The sequence below is a fragment of the Parambassis ranga genome, chromosome 13 (assembly GCF_900634625.1).
Source record: "Parambassis ranga chromosome 13, fParRan2.1, whole genome shotgun sequence".
Taxonomy (NCBI): domain Eukaryota; kingdom Metazoa; phylum Chordata; class Actinopteri; family Ambassidae; genus Parambassis; species Parambassis ranga.
In genome coordinates this window covers 9,089,843-9,097,736 of record NC_041033.1, presented here as the reverse complement: position 1 = coordinate 9,097,736, position 7,894 = coordinate 9,089,843, and positions in this window count along the sequence as shown.

Below are 7,894 nucleotides of genomic sequence, written 5' to 3'. Positions count from 1 at the left end.
ACAGCATCATTCAAATACACTTATTGCAGAATTTGTTCAAACCACCTTGTCCTCCTAAAGCCTACACTACTGTTTTAGTTGCTAAACAGACACTAAATATACAATTAGGCAGTCACACTTGAATCCATAAAAGCTAAAAAAAGCATCATTCTAACCATGTGAGCACATACACTCTCCTAATTGGTGAAAACTGAGCAGAACATGGGTAAGTGTAGGTTTATCCTGTAGCAGCTATTTAGGACAAAATTACACCTTAGTAGTGTTGGATCAAGGGTGGATCATGTTCTACAAATTGCACTTCTGCTCTTAAGTTTGACAGGATGAAGAACATCCCCTCTAGACTCATTAACAACTACATGCACTAATATAGTTCCTTGCAGCAGCAAATAAATTGTATTACAGGACTGTCAGATAAAATATATATATTACCTGGAAAAATAATCATCCCAGGTCAAGTACTTTAAAGTACGTCTGTGTAAAAAAAATACGTAAACCAACAAACTCTTCTTCCAAATTGTTGCAAAAAGCATTTAAAAGTCTCTGAAAGCCACTGCAGCATAATATTGAGTGCCAATAAAAGAAGTAGCCCAGAACTTTTCTAATACACAAATACACACGCAATGTGAGGGGAAAAAACAATGTTGCTGAAAAAAGACTGTTTTTCTTTCTTTTACTCACAAGTAAATCACACAAATAAAATTTAATGAGAAAGAAGCAATCCAACAGAGCCCATCCCTTTCTCTATTGTCAACTCACTGATTTAATAGTTTCTCTTTCCAGAATAGACTGGGATTGGGATGGCTGTTTCTTAAACCCAGATTTAAAATGCACTATTTCGTGGCTTTGATCTGAGCTGTGTTTGTGGATTATCAGAGGGAGCTGCTGCATAACATTTTGCAGGGATAAAAGAAAAGATCAATTCCTCAACCAAAGCTTGGCTCTGCCTCATTTACCAGTCGCAGCTTTGACCAAGTCCTCATTAGTACCCTTATACATACACTAGCATCCATGTAGGCCTCTGTGACAGAGAAGAAAGTGCAGTGGAGTCAGCACTGAGCTCGAACTGACACAATTAAATAATTTAAACTACTCCATCACACACAGTCTAATTAGAAATGTACGTTTCCAGTCCTTCTAAGGCACAGTAAGGACACTCCTACATGCAAGGTCAAAGCAGTGTGTGATACTGTGCTGCAGCTGCTAATCCATACACAACTGACTCACAAAACAATCCTCAGTTGTTTTGGAACCAACACACAAAACATCAATGAAACGCAGGCATATCAAGCTAACTTGAGTGTGTGACTCCACTGAACCTTGTGCATCACCTCACTTTAGCCACTCTCCCTGCCATGAGCGTAACTCATATAGGTCACTTCATTTAATTTTCCAGTGACAAACTCTGAATGAGGTGTAACGAGCTCTATCACAGAGGTGCTGACATCAATGACAACAGAAGGATTTCCAACCATGGTTATAAACTGAGATGGGCTGAAGGAAATGTGATCATCACATCCTCACAGCTACACTGAGTGGTCAGGACATGAAGCTAGTAAGTGAAAGTTTCCTGGAATACCACAGTCTTGACTATCTAACCCACCCTATCTCAAACAGCAATGTTACTACGTCAGCTGTATAATATGAGCTTTGTGACGTTGCCACATTATCTTTTAATGATAGCAAACTTATTTTCAGGCAACATAAAAAAAGATTCAGTGACTAATGTCAGTTTTCTAACTTGCTCACAACGAGAAACAGCAGCTGTGTAGCTGTAACCATGTGGACAGCAGTGACATTTTTATAATGTTACACTGCCACAGAGACAGCCAGAGGGGGTGGCAACGCAATTATATAAACCTCAAATTACATCCTCCTGAGACAAACTCAGGCACCTGACAAGTGACAAGTGTGCTTTCAGTAGAGCTCACAGCGTCCTTCAACTCATAATTTTACAGATAACGGGTGTCACCCATTCTTCTTCTGAGATGGAGGTTAAATGTACTGATGCTCATCTACATACTTGTCTGCAATGTGAAGCAATAAAATACACCATTATGTCTAAAAATTGGCTTCATACGCAATCTTTGCATTTTGTTCTGCTGTGCAATGGGGCGCTAAGGATGATGATAAGTGATTGTTTTACCAGGAAAAACAGCAGGGCACTGCTTCTAGGAAATTCTGACACACACAAAATAAAACATCTAATTTCAAATATCTTTCTCTGGTTCCTAAGTGATAAAAGCAACAACATTAAAGCAGCTCCTTAGGCCACAACCGTTGTGAATTTCAGCCCAGAGTGAGGATATGTCATAAGAAATTTGGCATATTTCACACTTTCAGTTTAATCTCATCACCGTGCAGAACAAAGTTTTTTTTCTTCCAGAAACTGTCTTTAGTTGCCACATCATTAGACAGATGCCTTTAGTGCTCAAACACTACCACCGAGCTGTGTAATCTGGCTCTGACACAGTTGGCATACATCACTTTCTACCCAGAGAATCACTAGACAGATTCATGACATTGGAGAGGGTGATAACTGTTCAACAGAGGAAGAGGTGGATGCCTAATCACTGTGCCACTGTGGCAGCCAACAGCCAGTTTTCATATTAGACAAAGCTGCAATTAGGTCTTAATTGTCCCAGGTGACAGCTCCCGTGGAAACAGGCACGGATGTCTGCAGTTAAAGAGCAATCTCTCATGCCAGGTTCATGTTGTAACATCTTGAAATAGTCAGGATTCTTAAACTTTAACTAAAGCTCAGGATTCATGAAATCTTCATCACTTCACACACAGGTAAAAACCAGTCTCACCGTGAAAAAGTATCAATCCTGTTTTTCCAAGTGACTGCTTTTTAATTATTGATAATAGTTTTGTTCTTTTTTTCCTTAGGGCTTTAGCTTGGCTTCTTTGAAGAGAGGCTATATGATGTATTGATCGCCATGCTCACAACTGGGAGAAGCAGACAGTTGGACTTATCTCTGTGAAAACGCACCCAGGTCATATTATGTATGTGTGGTGAAATGTTTTCAGAAAAGTATGCTGTGAGTCCAGCTGACCCCATCCTAAATGTCAACATGGGAGCAAAGCTGCTGGTCTACTGTTGGGTTGATTGATCGATTGATTCTAACTTGAATTCATTGTTAACACACCCCGTCCACAGCAGATCATTGCTTCCCATCGCTCTCTCTGCAGGTAAACTGGACACGAGTACACGAAGAGTAAATCAGTAAATTGATATAAAAACCAGGACCTGCTACATCCACATTATACAGAACTACAGCAATGGCTAGATGGACAATTCTATATTTTTTCCCCTCTATTGTCAAAAACTGTTTATATGAAGCAGAGTCACAGTGTTTCTCAGATTTTCCAGTTCAATGTAATCACCGTTAGTCTACAGCTACAGGAGAACTTCTACTTTGCTGTTGCATGGCTGTTGCACAGGCTAAATGAGGTTAGCATCTGGCAGACACCTCTCCCAGCTGTTTGCAAACAAAAGCCTATCCACTGCACACTCAAGTGAAGCACCATTACACTAGACTTCATTCATTTGTACAACAACACTCACTCTCGCGTTAGTGCTTGGTCTCCTTGAACCCCTGAAAAGACATTTTAAAACTTAACTCTGCATGTTTGTTGACCAGCTAGATGCTAACTTTGTTGTGTTCTGCTAGCACTGCCGAGTGTTTTCTTTCTTTCTGCCTCCGTCAACGGTGTAATTTAACTTCTCACGCAAAGAGTGATGGCTGAGTTTGCATTCTTAGTTGTTGCTGCTTAAGAACTTACTCGTGTATCTTTCTGTCACGGCAGGGAGAGCTGGTCCTCCCTCGTTGGTGGAGTCCATGGTGGAAGGGGCGGAAGGTGATGCTCCTTGGCAGCTTGTCCTCCGCCGGTTCCTCCAGTCTCAGCTGAGGGATGAGGTGCCCAAAAGCTGCCATGCTCTGTGGGACAGGTGCGCACTATGTAAACACTGCTGGCTGGCTGCAGAGAAACAGTGTGGATTAAATTGCAGGCTGCAGTTGTAACCTGGGACAGGAGCTCCGTGGTGAAGCTGCTTCAGACTGCAGTCTGGGGACTTCAGGCCCCTTTAAGAGGATTCTGGGACGAGGACCTGATTTTACCTCACTGCCTCTGATGTCGCCTGTTTCTAAACACCTATCACACGTAACCACCTATAACATAGCATTTTAACTGTCCAGTTTATTTTAAACTTATCCTTCCAGTAATCTTTATTGAACTAGGACTATTTTTATTTTTCTTCTGTGCTAGTTTTTAGCAGTTGTCCCTTGTGATCTTTTCCCTTTAATGGATATAGTGAAAAAATACAAAATAATAAATGTAGATTTGTGATGTTAAAATCCATTACAAATTATGCAAACTGTGGTAATGTATGACACATTCTACATGAAAACACTGTAAACCAACAGAAAAACATGTTTTGTTTTTTTTTCTAATTCAGATTAAAGTCTGGTAGAATTATAAATCTCCTATTTAATTTGGCCTACAGTTAAATTTGCTTGCTCCATTGAAAGTTTATATATCATTAATTGCTTAATATTTTTCAATTAGACTGTCTAACAGCTTAAGAAATAAGATTCTAGTTTGCTAAATTGACATCCACGGTCTTTGCTCTCAGTCAATGCAGTGATATAATTACTGAATAATAATGTATCAAGGTAGGTTGCACACACGTCCAGCACAGGCTGTACAACATATCACAATTGTGGTAATTAAGCAACAGTTTAATATTCAGATTTCTCAGTGACAGACTCAGACAAATGATGCTCACATTTATCACAGGTGTCAGAGGTGTGTTATTTCAGACTGAACATTATCAGGTAGAGCTTTAACATGCAAATTGGCTTCATCTCATTTCTTGAGAGTTCGACTACAAAGGCAACTGAAGTTTATAAAGTGGAATGAGTGTCAAAAAATAGCATGCTATTAACCTCTCTATCTGAATTTATGGCAGCACTATAATTAGTGTAGTTGTCAGAGTGAAATATACTTTAGAAGTGGGCCACAGTGCAGTGTTCATTACCCAGATATTATAAATGCAAAGACTCTCAAAGCACTGTGGCATGTCCACGGTATTAAAGACTGACAACAGTGAAGCTCATTACAGCAACTGTGTGCTAAAATACAATGTTTTGCACTGTGTGTATCCATTACTGCTAAGATGAACGGCATTGAACTATGTGTGAATATATGGATGATTTAAACAGCCAGTGTGTTTATTAATGTTGTACATTCACTTTCTACTGTGTTCTACTCTCTGCATTTCTACGCTCCTGTTTATTAGTGCCTGCTTCACTATTGCCCTTTGTGCATCAAGGTCCACCAGAGGGAGCTTTAAGCAAAGCCACACATGTACAGTACCTGCACTCAAAGACAAACATGACAACAATAGTTCAGCATGCACAGATAGCTTCATAAACTCAACATTTATTCATGTAATAGTTTTTTAACAACCTATGTTTTGGGGTCAGTGCCCCAGAAAGATGACAATATTCAGATCTCATTCATTAATATGTGAGCATAGATTCTAAAATTAGACTTTCACATTCCAGAAGTTGCTCACAGCACCGCATTAGATTTATATAGGTTGAGATTCCTGATTAGCTAATATCCACTGATGATTAAAAGCATATCAGCAGGCCTTCTATGGCAATCTACAGTATGTACTTTGCAGATTATCGAGTGAGACCAAGAGCAAAATGCAAATTAATTAGGCTACAAAGCCCGCTCAGAGCCAGAAGATTTGTTATCTGTGTGATGACATCCATCTATCTATCTATCTATGTAGTAACAGAGTTGCATCAGTTCACATAGTTCTTGTGAAACAGTAGCTCTGACACACACTTCCAATCTTGTTTCATTGATTGCACTCCAGGTTTGCTAACTGCTGACTCCAGTTAGCTTTTTTTTGATGTCATCAGCCTCAGGGGTACACATCCAATCTACACAGGGAATGTTTGAATGATGTATTCAGTGTGGGCAAGATCAATACAATTGTTAGGGTGTTATTAGTTAAAGTACATGGCATTTGTTTAAAACTGCTACGTATAGACCATACAATCAGTTGTCTAAAAAGCAGACTAGCTAATGCACACTCTACCATGAGACCACATTTATTTATTTAATGTAATGTGTGTGTGCTGTGCGTGAATAACATTTGCAATGTGTAACACTGGAAATTGACTTTTCTGATGGTCCAATGTGTAACCAAATTGCGTCATTGCAGCGTATGCAAACAATGATTAGTGTGTGTGCGTGTGTGTGTGTGCGTGTGTGTGCGTGCGTGGGCCTACTAGTGAGATGGGTTTATGACAGTGCCATCACACATGGCTAATCATGTGGAACAATGGGCACAGAGGCATGGAACAGGGGGTGGAGGAATGTGATCTGGCCTTGAAAATTTGATCCTGCTTAATATGGATGCTGTGTTTTGAAAAGATGTAAATTTAGCAAGCAGTCTGCAGCCAACTCCTTAACAAACAGATGTCAGAGAACACACTGGTAATTGTATTTCCCCCCCGTGGCTTGTACATGTGCCTTTTTCTCAGAGTGTCATTCCCACTTTTGGGACTTCACGTCACCTTTTTATGTGTGCATCCTTGAAGCACAGATAAAGTCACCCCATGTCTCTTTAAGCAGGGTTGACACAGATACTCCATCTTGGCGGTTCAATAGATCGTCAACATAAGAAGAACTTTTCAGAGGGAAGAGATGAATGTCAGTCAATAGTGGCTGACAGGTCAATAGATATCGCTGACCTTGTTGCCACGAGAGTGAGTGTCACGTTGAGGGGCCGGAGAGCAGGGAGGAAGGGGAAGAAGGAGCCCTCTGCCCCATGCTTCATCTTACAGGACAGAATGTGATGTTCATTTTGTGTTAAAACAAGAACTCTATAATTATATGAACTGAACCTGGTGTTCTATGATGGTTACTCATTCTTTCTGGTGCAAGAGGTTCTCTCCAGTTGCATATACTGAACACATTCCTCAAGGTATCTTGGCCTATAGAACATGTGCATAAGACCACTCACATACACAGTAAGCAGTGCAAACCCTGCAGACCAATTTGCAAGGGTTACTTCACACTGTTACCATGAACATTTACTGAGAATGTTAACCATAACAAGTAGCTTTTCAAGTAAATCAGAGAGTCCTGTGGTAAAAAACAAAAAACTAAACAAAACTTAAAGTTGATGATTGTATTTGTGATTTACTAAAAAATAAGTACCATTTACAAATATCTTACTGGTCTTTACTTAGTCAGATTATCATTGGATATAATTGGTTTCTATGTAATCTCACACAGTATTTAGATAGAAAATGAACCTCTTAATGGAAAAGTGAGGATCCTATATACCAAGGGCGTAGATTGGCATTGGTGGGGACCAAGACTCCAACAATTATTATTATGATGAACTAATTTCATTAGAGAACTTTAAATGACTTACAGGTTTATTTACAAAATAACTCCCTATATAGACCTTCTTTATGGCTGCCATCTCTTCAATATGCACCAAGCCACACAAGTAACTGCAGGGAAAGGCACAGCCAATCACATGGCCATATATGTTACGGTCGGCCCAGAGCCCTTGATATAACCCAATCAGAATCAGAATATCAAGGGCTTTGGGAGAGGAGGATATCTATTGGTAGGACGCCGCAAAAGAATGGAATTTAACCCTTCCTGCACCCAAAGAGGATCTGTTTTTTTGGAGGGGGTCAAATTATTGGTGGGGCCAATTTAGTAATTGCTGGACATTGGTGAGGATGCGTCCCCTCTGTCCATGCTAAAACTACACCCTTGCTATATACCAAGTACAATGGGATCCCATCTTGTGCTTTCTGGATTTGTCCTTGAGAGTAAAGGTGCATTTGGT